The 14,214-nt window shown below is 44.4% G+C and overlaps 1 protein-coding gene across 1 annotated transcript in view; it reads right to left on the bottom strand.

Annotated features, from left to right (window-relative positions):
• The window catches only part of LOC309559727 (leucine-rich repeat and fibronectin type III domain-containing protein 1-like protein), a 947,847-nt gene extending 942,339 nt beyond the window's left edge, over positions 1 to 5,508 (bottom strand). The window contains 1 exon segment of the mRNA XM_082263145.1: positions 5,182 to 5,508. The gene's annotated coding sequence lies outside the window, so the exon portion shown is untranslated.
• Positions 5,509 to 14,214: the final 8,706 nt, after the last annotated feature.

Below are 14,214 nucleotides of genomic sequence, written 5' to 3'. Positions count from 1 at the left end.
TAAGAGAAAATTAGAAAACTTTTGTTCTCTGGTTTTTATTGGTGTCTGTGTCTAGGGAGGTTCACCCTCTCCATTTGTCCAGTTCACCATTATCATTAAAAGTGAAAATAAAGTAAAATCCCAAGTTTTGGGTTGTCCCCAGAAAAGTAAGAGAGGAAATCTTCCAAATGTGGACACTAGTTCTGGTGACCTGGGAGTCCCTAAGGAATTCCCTTAATTTGTTTAATTTTCCTGTTTTGGGTGTGGGTCATGAAGTGAAGGGAGATCTTCCCAATGGGTCACAGATGGCAAGAAAAAAAAAAAAAAAATCTGACAGTGGTTATAACCTTTTCTTGCTCTATTCAAAGGTTTGCCCTATAGTTCTACTATAGGCAAGTGGTTGTTAAGTCAGAGTTTTTTTTTTTCTCCTAATGTATTCTATGCATTAGGATAAAAAGCCTTCTGTGTGCAGCAGCCTCCCTTATACTTACCTGAGCCCCATCTAGATCCAGGGAGGTTGTAGGAGTGTCTCAGCTGCTCATTGGCTGAGACTACAGCGTGAGGCTATTGGCTCCCGCTGCTGTCAATCAATTTCATTTAACCAATGAGGAGAGAAAGGGGGCAGGGCCTAGGCCATAGCTCCTTGTCTGAATGGACACAGGGAGCTGCAGCTCGGCTCGAATGCCCCCACAGCAAGCAGCTTGCTGTGGGGGCACCTAATAAGAGGGAGGAGAGAAGAGGAGGATCCGAACTGCTCTGTGCAAAACTAACTGCACAGAGCAGGTAAGTATACCATCTTTGTTCTTTTTACCTAAAAAAAACACGATACTTTAGTATCACTTTATCTTAAAGGTTTAATATCACTTTACCAAAGTTGCCTTACTTGACAACATATGCAGATCAAAGGGTACTGCTTCGATCTGCTATGAATGAACTAGAGAAGTTACAATGAAGATTTATTAATAGCAACTCTTCTTGACACTGCAGATGAGGTTCTAAATGAAACTGATGAGCAGAAAGATTTTCTGTGTAAATAAAACAAAATGCGGCTGTAAAACAGGCAGGAATTGCCAGCACATGTCTAAGTAGAGAAAGAGGGGCTGGGCATACTACACACATCCAAAGTATTAGGGTTTTATTTTAGGTGTGATATCCACATTGGATTAGTCAAAGTCCACACCCAACCAACCTATGGCGCTTTTCCACTGCATGGAACCGAACGGTTCGGCTCGCTTTTTGCGCTTTTCCACTGCATGGTACCGCATCGTACGGTTTGGTACGGTGGCGCTTTTCCACTACATGGAACCGAACTTAAAGAGTACCACCTCGGTTGTGGTTCCAAGAGGGCCGTACCGGTACCATATCCCACAATCCTTTGCATGCAGCCTTGACTGTTTGTCACTACTAGCCACTGATTGGTCAGAGAATCGTTGTTATCCCACCCACTTACTATTAGTGGAAAAGAAAACTGTACCAAACTGTTCCAACACCGTACCATGCGGTACCATGCAGTGGAAAAGCAAACCGAGCCAAGCAGGGCCGAGCCGGTACTTGCAGTGGAAAAGTGCCATTATACTTACAGTACTGAGCACTAAATCATGGGGGTGGGGAGGAGACTTGCCCCACATCGAGTATTTTGCAGCAACTGATAGAGGAACGACAGTGGAGTGCTGCAAAGGCGAGTATAAGTGGGCTGGGGAACGGGCTAGCAAAAGATAACTTTTGTGTAATGTTAAGTCTCCTTAAAGCGCCAGTCACAAGTATTCAAGGATCTTAATATTTAGTACTTCGGTGTAGCCAATGTGCTTCAAGACCACCATTCATGATGAGACTTACTTCAGTAATCTGAATATAGAGTAAAAAGGAATTACAGCTTTGCCTGTTCAGTTTACTTTGTCCTCAGCGTGAGAGTCGGGGGACAGAGGTCACCTGAACTTACAGGGGATGCCCTGTAACCATCAAAGCTCACTCACTACCTCACATTTTATGAATATGAATGACAATCTTCAATAACAGAGCCCTAGTACCCCCAACACCCAATGACCAGTCCTACCCCCCCCCCCACGTTATGGGCTAGAATTGCTGCGCCCTTTCACACTAAGTGGCCAATAAAGGAAGCATCAAGGGTGGAAAGTAGTGGTCTACCTACCTACCAACCACATAATGCAAAGTTACTGGTTCTGGGGGTAAATCAGGTAACAGTGTATACAGCCCTTTCATATACCTGCAGTGTAATGCACAGACAGCTTGCAAGGTCATAAGAGCCCAAAGGTACACTTTAATACTGATATTGAGATTTTAGGAAGAATAAGCACATTCTTTTAAAGGTATTGTAAAGGCAAAATGTTTTTTTTTATCCTGATGCATTCTGTGCCTTAAGATAAAAAAAACCTTCTGTGTGCAACGGCCCCCCTAATACTTACCTGAGCCCACCTTTATCCAGCGATTTTGCAGGAGTGTCTCAGCCAGCAGCGTTGGCACCATTGGCTCCCGCTGCTGTCAACCAATCAGGAGAGGGAGGGTGTGGGGCCAAGTCGCAGCTCTGCGTCTGAATGTACACAGGGAGTTGTGACTCGGCTCAGGTGCCCCGATAGCAAGCTGCTTGCCGTTGGGGCACTCAACAGGAGGGAGGGGCCAGGAGATTTTACAATCACTTTAAGGTTGCCTTCAAAACTGACTGCAATGTGGCAGTCATAGGCACAACGCGGTTAAGTGGCCTATTTAAAATAAATGGGCTGCAACGCACCTCAATACCGGCAAATTTAGGTCCTGCTGCCTTTTTTGCAGTGCAGTGTACAGCCATGCACATTGCAGATGGCACAGCGCTGCACTGCCTAGGGCAGATTTACACAATCACAGCGCTGGTAATATAAATGAACCCTAGACATGCTAGCTTTATCTATGGTAGGTGATGTTAGGGGTCTGGATAAATTCCTGCATAAACTCAGCCACGACTAGTTCCCTTTAGATTTCTGGAACCTTTTATGTTGTGATTGATGAAAACATGCAAAGCTCAATCATGATATACAGAGAGCAGTCCCCCATGTCAACTGGAAATGAATGAAAGCTTCTAAAAAGTCGAATTAATTGTTACGAATTAGAACACTTTGTCTAGGATTCCTCTTTGCATTGCTTTACTGATTAAGAGAATCCCTGGCTTCCCAAAGACGCCTACTGGCTCCCAGACTGAACTGAATGACTTCTGATTCCTGTATAAATTTGTGCACCCCCTGGCTATACATACCTGTATTTAGGCTCTGTGCCTACAACCTAGTTCCACAGCATCATGCAAGATTACCAACCTTGCATTGGCATTATATGGGATTCCAGATGAATCTCCATTATAGGACCCACACCCATTTATTCTTTATGGATATATGTGATCCTATAGTGCCAATTTTTCTATAAATGTATAATCCTATTTAAATGAAAGGATTATTATTGATCCATCTTTACCATACACTGATACAACTCCCCAACTATGCCCACTTCCCCTTTATAGTAACTAATGTTCCATAATAATCTGGAATTTAGCAGTAAACTCTTTTTGTTACATGTTATTTGCCTAACTGCCCCTTTCAGTTAGATCATTTTTTTTTTTTTTATAATCACACGTCTCATATAATTATATCATCTTCCAACTTCAATGTCACCTCCTATTATTTGTGATTACTAAATCCAGCTATCTTCGCTATGCCCAATCGGATTTCCAAAAAAGGTTAGCCAAAAACTGTCCCAGATGTCTTCAGACCTATCAATGACATAACCCACCCTTGCCAAACCCTAGGTTCTCCTTTGATTTAGCCCTCCCTTCTTTGTTAAATATTGGCCTTATGGAAACCCATGTTACCCCCCCCCCCCTTTACGTCATTTGCCCCAAGAGACTGCTCTCTGATCATATAACCTTTATCAGACACTCTCCGATCGATGAATGGATATGTAACCAAACCCAATCACTGTCAAGGCAGTGTGTGTTCATAGTCTGCAAGATGTAACATGCTAATTGGACTGTGTTATCATGAAATATTATTCTGGTCAGTATAGTGCAAATGCCTGTATATCCATCAATGGCTGTACAGATGGTAAAAAAAGAAAAAAAAAAATTTTTTTTTATTTTATAGAGTTCTGATATCATTTACACAATATTTCATTTCAACTGCATTTTAGAAGACTATGGAGAGCTGGAAAAAATCTACCCGTACCCCATTAATCTGCACCCCATGGCAGAACCCCTCTTGCCTCTCTGGAATCACAACATGCATTAATCAGGAATCTCCTCATGTGGCAAATGCAATCCGCTGCCCAGCTGGAAAATATCGCTTTTTAAAGGTGGAAGTGCTAATTTGCCCATTCAAAGCAGCTCTTTTCCATGCATAGGTGGGCATCTCTTGCTCTGTGTAGGTCTCTCATTGTGACATATTCTCTCTGTCTCCTATTAAGCAGCCTTCTCTATTGCTAGAGATAGATTCCCCACAGACTACAATGGAAATGTTGGGAGATAAATGGATGGAGCTCCTTCTATAGAAGCCAGTCTGAGACTGGGAAGGTGGGGGGTGTCTCAGGGGTTTGCTTTTACATAACCTGTCATAGTTGGCGGAGTTGGGTGTAAGGAGGCTAGAATTGCAGCAGTTGTGCTATGTATGTATATACCTCCTATATGGACTCTCAGGATGCAGTTTATAGATGGCAGGGCACATTCCCTGGTATAGGATATTCTGCTGTGATTACATTAGGATCCCTAAGCTGAGTTCTATAAGGCCTCTCTGAGGATCACACTGACATGGATCCTATGACAACTAATGAAGAGCTCATTAAAATTACATTAGAGAGGTAACCCCCAGCAACCACGCTGGGAGGGGGCAGGGGACGGACAGCGAAGGTCTGATTGCATTAGAAGTGTGATAACCCCCAGCAACCAATCAGAAATCAGCATTTTGATGATCGGACGCCGACCGCTGGCTTTGGTTGCTACGGGTTACGACACTTTGCAAATTAGAGGATCTGACCTGTTCGATAGAGACCACCCCAGTCTTCCCAGTCCATCCTACACTGGTGATGATTGGAGTTCAGGTGTTCCCCATCAGGGATCAGTCATGGGGAGGATTTCCATCAGCTGTGTCCTAGGATACTTTTCTCAGCAGGGGATGGCTGTCATTGGGGAGCCAGTGCATGACCTCCAATGACTGCACCCTGACTCCTTACCTGGAGATCAGTCCGGACTTCTCCGAGAGATGGTAACCCCTTTAATCCCGCAGCCGGCACAGGAGCCCTCCGGAGATCCAGGGGGGGCTCCGCATCTGGGGTGACATGTCAGAGCAATGTGGGGGTTCTTCTCCCGGCTCACCCCACCAGTGCTGCTTGTAATCCAAGGGGTAGGAGGAGGAGGAGGAGGAAGGTTCCAGGCGGAGGTGTCCCGATGGATAGCGGTGTGCCCGGATCCCTGTCTTCTTCTCTCCCTACATACTGCATCCAGATCCTCCCAGACACAGCGCTGTGCACCCGCCGCCACCGGATCCCTTCCCTGCTCAGCAACACAACGCCCCGCCCCGCACACTGACGTCACATGTCAATCACACAGCTCTATACAATCTCAGCGATCGCTGCTGTGTGTGCGATGTGTGTGCTGCTGGATCTCCTATGTTATCTGTCTCTGCTGGAAAGGCCCCCTGTGTACACATGGCACATCTAAACTTAAAGTGACATTAAACTCAAAATAAAACAAAAATCTATGACAATATTTAGTATTAAAGTGATAATAACCAGTTGAAGAGCAGCATTTCCTGGCACCTTTTTGTTTCCAGGTGAAAATCTGTTTTTGTTTTGCTAGAAAATTAGAATCCCCAAACATTATATATATATATTTTTAAAACAGGGGAAAGCGCGAACGCAGTCCCCCACTACCACAAATTATGCAGTCGAGTTTCCCGCATTTGGGGAAATCGCAGGGGTCAGCACAGCCGAAGTGCAATGGCTGAGCCTCGCCCTGGGAGAACCACCTTCGTGATCATGGTATCTCCCCTGCCAGGTAAGTATATTATATACTTTTTTAAAGCGTTTTTTTTTTTTCTAATAAAAAGGGAATAAAATGGCGGTCATTGCAATTTTTTTATGTCACACGGTAGTTGCTCAGCAGTTTTTTAAACGCAGTTTTTGGAGAAAAAAAAATACACTTTTTAACCGCTTCTATACCAGGCCAGTTCTGGCATTCTTCTCCTACATGTAAAAATCATCATTTTTTTTTGCTAAAAAATTACTCAGAATCTCTGAAGATTATATATATATATATATATATATATATATATATATACACCTTAGATTGTAAGCTCCTTGAGGGCAGGGACTGATGTGAATGTACAATGCATATGTTGTAAATTGACAGCGCTATATAAGTACCTGAAATAAAATTATATATATATATATATTTTTTTTTTTAGCAGAGACCCTAGGAAATAAAATGGCGGTCGTTGCAATTTTTTTATGTCACACGGTAGTTGCTCAGCAGTTTTTGGAGAAAAAAAAATACACTTTTTAACCGCTTCTATACCAGGCCAGTTCTGGCATTCTTCTCCTACATGTAAAAATCATCATTTTTTTTTTGCTAAAAAATTACTCAGAATCTCTGAAGATTATATATATATATATATATATATATATATATATATATATATATACACCTTAGATTGTAAGCTCCTTGAGGGCAGGGACTGATGTGAATGTACAATGCATATGTTGTAAATTGACAGCGCTATATAAGTACCTGAAATAAAATTATATATATATATATATATATATATATATATATGTATATATATATATATATATATATATATATATATATATATATTTTTAGCAGAGACCCTAGGAAATAAAATGGCGGTCGTTGCAATTTTTTTATTTCATACGGTATTTACGCAACCACTTTTCAAACACAGTTTTCTTCTGTTGTTTTAAAAGTGTGTTTAAAGACCTTAAAATGCTTTTAAAAGTACAGTGAAAGTTATAAAACATGCCTACAGTGTATTTAAATAGGGTATTTCTATTTTGCAGATTTTCACTTTTTGCGGGTGGGTCCGGATCGTAACCCCCGCAATGGAGCGGGGTTTACTGTATATATATATATTTTTAGAAGCGACCCCAGGGAATACATTGGAGGTCATTGCAATTTTTCTATGTTACACAGTATTTGCGCAGCAATTTTTCAAACACAATTGTTTTGGAAAAAAAAAAACATAAAAACTTTTAGGGATAAAAAAACAAACAAAACACTGAAGTTAAAGCGGAGTTCCACCCTGGGAAAGTTTTTTTTTAATAAAAAATACCCCCGGGACAGTCAGGGCTAGTGCATTCCACAATGGCTAGCCTCTGATCTGTCCCGGGTTGCACTTACCTTTTAGAAGAAATACTTACCTTAAAAATGTATTGTCCAGCGCTGCCATCTCAGGTGTGGGCAGCTTGAAGCCAGCGCGATCCTCTTCTGTGTCCTCTTCCGTCCTCTTCGGTCCCACTATGCACTGCACCGGCCCCGCCGTCACTTCTGGGGCTGCAGCGTCATCCCTGCACAGCTTCTGGGCATGCCCAGAAGCTGTTTAGCAAGGTATGACGGCGCCTGAACCGGAAGTGACGTCGGGGCCGGTGCAGGCGCATTGATTCCTGGGAGCGATGACGTTCAGCTCCCAGGAATCATTGCAAGCCAGAAAGTGATGAATCGCCATGGCCGCCGAGGGGAGAAAGAGGAAGTAAGGTAAGTATATTTTCTTCTAAACCAGGTAAGTAAAAAAAAAAAAAATTGTGATTATCCATTTGTTTTTCAGGTGACCCGTAGCAAGAAGATGGAGGTAAGTATAATTTTAGGGTGGAACTCCGCTTTAACCCAATTTTGTGAAAGATGCTTCTTACGCAGAGTAAATAGATACCTAACATGTCACGCTTTAAAACTGCGTACATTCGTGGAATGGTGCCAAACTTCGGTAACCTTAAAATCTCCATACGCTTTAAAATTTTTTACAGGTTACCAGTTTAGAGTTGCAGAGGAGGTTTTGCACTAGAATTATTGCTCTGTGCAATGTCTCTGATCGCAATAGTGTGAACCGCTTAAATGCCTGAGATAAAAAAAAACAAAAAACAATCTCAGCTTGTCAGCATCCGCTATGATTGCTAGAATTGCTGCCCAGGATCTGACGTTCGTGGTGATACCTTCACATGTGTGGGATGTTGCTTCCAGGTTACCATATCCGAGACCCAATCAAAACCTGTTCCGGTGGGATGGGAGGGCCAACACGAGGGGTAGAGGGGATGGCCCCTCCTGCTGCTTGTGTAGCACTACTCCCATGGGAGCTGCTGGTTACGGATTCCCCTGGGTAACCCATAGCAACAACTTGACAATATAGCATAATCTAAGTGCTTGGCTCAGTCAGAAAACAGTCCAGGGGTTTTGGTTTTTGTTGTTTTATTGGAGAACTAGGATGGGAGAAGGGATGAGTGGGATACTCCAACTGAATAAACTATGCACGATTGCTGGGACATCTGAATAAAGCTGAGTGCGGCAAGGCCGCTGCTTCACCTTGCCACTAAGTGAAGAAGAATTAGATGAACTGTACTGTACTGTAAATCGCTCTTCAGGGTCCTACTTGGCACCCCCTTTGTCCCTACTCTTCAGGGTTCTATAGGACACCCCCTTTAATCTGACCCTCTGTGTGAGCTGACCCCTTGATCCTCTGACTTCACTGGAGTGGTCCCCCTTCCTGGGCAGACCCTTTGGCAAGTCCCCTGGTACTCACGGACACTGTTTTTCCCGGAAGACTCTGCCAGCAGCTCCACTGGATCCTCTGCAACTCAGCTCCACACCTGGTTCACTAGGCCTAAGACTACTTTCCTCATGCAAAAGGAGGAGAGACCAGTGCCTCCTCCTGGGACTCTGCTTCCTGCCACATGTCCCCCTGGCTTTTATGAGCAATCCCAGGATGCACTGCAAGAGTGCCCACCCACTGAGACTCCCACAAAAGCCAATGTGTCACTGGCTGAGTTTCCTCCACTGTCCAACAAGCTCCCCTATTGGATACAGTGAGGACACTCCCTCAGACCCAGGGAATCACACCTGGAAAGATGCAACAGGCAACCTAATAGATCAGGCTTACCTGGTAAGCAGAAGGAGCATAATATGTTTTTACCTAGCACCTACCTAGGAGTGTGCTACCAGTGGTGTATTTTGGTTTTGTGCTGCCCTAGGCAAGACTAAAATTGGGTGCCCCCCCCCCCATGTAAATTTGCCCCACTTCTTTTTTAACGGATGTGACTCCCTCCAAAATGGAAGGATTACAAGTCCCAGCATGAACCTGAGATCTTACGAGGGGGGTGAGAGGGGGTGGGTGAGAGTGAGAGGGGGTTGGAGAGAGTGAGGGGGGTGGGTGAGGGAAAGAGGGAGGATGAGAGAGGGGGGGTGAAGGAGAGAGGGGGGAGGAGAGAGAGAGAGAGAGAGAGAGGGGGATGAGAGAGAAAGAGAGAGAGGGGGATGGAGAGAGGGGGGATGAGAATGGGTGGGGGTGAGAGAGGGGGGATGGAGAGAGAGAGGGGGGATGAGAGGGAAAGAGAGAGGTGTGAGAGAGAGAGGGGGAGAGAGAGAGAGAGGGGGGTGAGAGAGAGAGAGAGAGGGATGAGAGAGAGGGGGGATGAGAGAGAAAGAGAGAGGTAGAGAGGGGGACAGAGAGGGAAGGGGTGGGTGAGAGAGGGGTGAGTGAGGCGGCTCTAACAACCAGTGGCCAATAGAGTCTCAGGTGGAGGGGGGTGGCTTTTTTGCTGCCCCCCTGCAAAGTGCCACCCTAGGCCTGGGCCTTGTTGGCCTAGGCCAAAATACAGCACTGGGTGCTACATCTGTAATACCAGCCAAGTGGCTGCTTAGCCCCTTTGGTTGTTATTACAAGAGAGCCGACTGTCGACTCTAAAAAAAACGATACCGTGGTGATGCCTGCTGCTGCCCCAGTACAACCACTTGAAGTCAAATGACGTACAGATTTGTGTATGGGCGGCAAGTGGTTCAACCCTCAGTTTATAGTGCGTACCCAAAAGTAAATATTTATTATATTGCAGATTACCAACTCTTAGATGTGGTGGCTGCATTCCTTTTCTTTTTTAGTCTTTGTTTCCCCTATTTTCATCTGGTGATCCTGCTATTAAGTCTGTTGTTTTCAACAGAACAAGCTGTCCTGCATATGTCGCAGTTAGATCGTTGAGAAAAACATTTATCTCTGACAGGGGTGCTTACAATGATCAGCTTTTATTTGTTTATCAAAAGACAGTCAAGCCTCAGTGCTCACTCTATTGGGAATGGTATTTCTAGCGATGCTGCTCTCCTTGAGTAGGGAAACTCCAAATCACTAAAAACAGAAAGAAAGAGGGCGCAAACGCCAATGACATTTTTTTTAAAAAACACCCAAAAAAAACTCGAAACATGTCAGCTTTCCAACTGCAGAGATGTGTCATCCCTGATACTGGAGTTGTATATGACGTGTTTTATCCTTTCATGTTTGTAAATATGTTTTTGGCGTTTCTTAATAACATTTTATTGATGTCTAAGGTAATGCATTAGGCGTTTGCCCCTCCTTATTTCTGTTTTTATGTATTTATGTACAACCTTTATACCAAATGAATACCAAAAAAAAAAAGAAAAAATACATTTGCTGTAACTGCTTAAAAGGGAAGTTAGGAATTTTTTTTTTTTTTTTTTTACTTCAGAATCATACTTACATCGATCCAATGCTGCATCTGTCCCCCGCCAGCTCTGAGGCTCGATTCACATTCTTTTGTTCATGCTTTTTGCAGAAATGCATTTCATTTTTTAACAGGAGTTCCTATGGAACATGTTCACATCAATGCATTTTTGTGCCTTTGCGTTTTTGGAAAAGGTCGGGGACAAATTTTCCTGCAAAATGCATGTAATAATTGACTTCAATGGACCTGCATCCAAAAAGCAAGTATTGCGTTTTTTACCACGATTTTGCCACAATTTGGCCAACAACAAATTTTCCAAAAAAAAAAACCATAAAAAAAAGCAAATCGCAGTAAAATCACAATGAAATTTCATGAAAAAAACCCTGGAAAGCACAGCAAAAAGCACTACAGAAATGCTCAAAAACAACAGGCATAGGTGTGAATGGAGCCATAGGCTGAGAACCGATCGCTGGGTTCTCAGAGCTTTCTGAGCAGAGAGCTGGTAACTGTCAGTCACCGCTGTCTTCTCTGTTCTGCCCCTCTGCTTTTTTTGGTGCAGTTGTCATGGAACAACAAAGGGCAGTCCATTCACTTGAATTGGCTGCCCTAAGCATAACAAACACGCCAAAATAGATCAGGTACTTTTTTTGGCACTGAGCCAAGCAGTGGCGGCCAGTCTATAGGGGGCGCAGGGGCGCCGCCCCCCCAATCTGTGGCAAGAAAAAAAAATTACCATTTTCAGCCCACTAGGGGCGCTGGACCTACTGGTGGCTATGGGGGGGGGGGGGTTTGCACCCCACGTGCGCCACACAGAGGCGCCGATTGGCGGCCTTCTGGGGGTCATCAGGGCACAGAGCAATGCGCCCCGACACTCCCCACTCAAGTGCTGTCCTGGCTGTGATTGGTCCAAACTCCAGCCTGGACCAATCATACAGGACATCCCGGGTGACTGATGCTGCGTGGGGACGGTGCGTCACGCACCGTCCCGGGATCACGTCACCTTCCCGCCCGCCGTCAGACGGTCAGAGAGGAGAAGCAGCGGGCCGGCGCGCGTGGTGATCAAGGAGGGAGAAGAGAGAAAAGGACGTCTCGTCTCCACTCAGTCTTCAGAGTCCAGACTACAGTCCCGACTGGCCGACTCCCGAGTCCCGTCGCAGCGCCGCAGAGAGCAGCAGCACGCCAGGCAGCAGTGACAGTCAGGTAAGTGGGAGACCCTGTGTTCCTTCCTATTTAACTCCATACAGACACCAAGCTCTCCCACCCCTTACCTACGTCAGGGGCCACATATAACTTGATTACCGCAAGAAGATTGATGATGGGACATTTACCTAGGACAGAAAGCTAAAGGACTCATGCCGACAGCTATTATTTTTCTATAATTAACATATGTCATACTCAGGTCAGCAAAAACTCCACTGACTTTAATTGAACAGTACACATAGATGTTCAGGGGCTGCGTTTGACCTGTTTGCATTGCATTTCTGGTCCAGGAACTTTATTTACACACAGCACAGTGCATTTTTCGCTTTATAGACTGCAATAGAATTGCACCAAAAATGCAGATACATGCGTTTTTTGCTGAATATTAATAATTAATAATAACAGGCACCTTCTCCTAGCAACATTACCACGTAGCTTGCCATTGGCAAGATAAAACACATTAAAAAACTCATCAAAAATGCAAGATGTGCCGCAAAAAATGAATCAACACACGCATAGATGTGAATTTAGCTTTCAATTATTCAGTTCAATTATTTGTTGAAACATGCATGAGAAAGATGAAACAATACTTTGTAACAATATACACAAACATAGTTACTCTCAGATGTTCTGCCCAATAGCTGATGTCCAAGTAGCTGACACTACAGTAAAAACTGCGGTGCTGCCACCTCCAATCATTCATGGACGGAAATTCCAAGTCAATCTAGAACAGTGATGGCGAACCTATGGCACGCAGAGCCCTCTCTGTGGCCACGCGAGCTTAGTCACTATCCCCCCGGCAGGCAAACCTTGGAAAGGAGTGCACACTGACCGGCCATTACCAGTGCGCATGCTTGGAAATGATTTGTGGCTCATCCAGACCTACAGTCTGTGTAATCCGCTCCACCAGAAGCCAAAAAAGGCAAATCTTTGTGTGCGGGGAGAGGGATGAGGAAGAGGAGCACAGGTGAGAGGGGGCACCGCACCTGTGGGGTGAGGGCAGGGACTCCTAGAGGGGCCATTTACTGTAGAGGACCGTGTATGATCTCCTCCCGGGGATCGGACATATGGTGGGGTGAGCAAAGTTCTGTCCTCCGGGCTTCATTATAGTTTTATGCGCAAAGAATGATTTATTCTAGATTGTAAGCTCTAATGAGCAGGGCCCTCTGATTCCTTTTGTATCGAATCGTATTGGAATTGTACTGCGTCTGCCCCCACGTTGTAATTAGTTGTGCAAACTGTTGGAAAAGGAGGTTTGAATGGCCACACACTCCTTGAATCACCTTTAATGGTTCCAAATATGTAAAAGCGACAATCCATACAGCAGATGGAAATAAAAAGCAAAAAAAAAAGATCGGCTAACGCGTTTCACACCTATCTTGGTGCTTGGTCAAGTTATGACCAAGCACCAAGAAAGGTGTGAAACGTGTTAGAAATCTGTTTTTTATTTCCATGTGCTGTATGGGTTGTCACTTTTACATATTTGGAACCATTAAAGGTGATTCAAGCAGTGTGCGGCCGTCCAGACTTCTTTTTTCTACGCATTTCTGATGAATGCAGGGCCAGCACCTGTTATATGTGCAGACACAGCTGAGCAATAGGAGAGTAGTCTTTGAGCGGTACACCTCTTATCATTGTTGCGCAAACTGTTGGTGCGATATAAATCCTATGTAATAATAATAATAGTAATTTTCCCCAATGATTGCATTGACTTTGGGACTCCAATCAGTGTATATTATGGGATGTCTGTAGTGATTCCTGGAGGTCAAGGTGCTTTCTTCCATTGTAGAAGTGATCTTTAGTGACTTTCATTATCCCCCCCCCCCCCCCCGCCTCCATGTATCAGGAGGATTGATGACTGTTCTACACACACCTGTCCTCTGTACACAGTCATATGACCTCTGACACACCGCTCTGTACACCTGAACCCCCCCCCCAGTCACACCTGAGAAGTTTGTCACGTGATTCATGAAACGCAGCAACGCTCATGATGAAGGACCCCATTAATGTCAATGGCTCCGCCCACACCTGAGCGTTCCGTTTTTTGAAAAAGCACAAAAGTTTTTTTGGGCAGAATTGTATATTTTTGGTCCCTTAGGGCTCATTCAGAGGGGTAATCAGTCCTGTCCTCTGTACAGAGCCACTGGTAGGTTTAATTCAGTGTTGCCACTTTGAAATAAATAAGTTGGTTTTGTGGTGCAGTTTGGGCACTCAGGCTCAAAAAGGTTCACCATCACTGATCTAGAACTACATAAAAAAGAGAGGGGGGAGGGGGGCAGAGGAGTCCTAATAGTGCTAATAGCTAATGAACTTACTTCACTAATAGGACCC

This window comes from Pelophylax lessonae, assembly GCF_965119305.1.
Source record: "Pelophylax lessonae genome assembly, chromosome: 7".
In the NCBI taxonomy this organism is placed as follows: Eukaryota; Metazoa; Chordata; class Amphibia; order Anura; family Ranidae; genus Pelophylax; species Pelophylax lessonae.
Note: the sequence above shows the minus strand (reverse complement) of the source record. Positions and strands in the feature narration are given on the sequence as shown.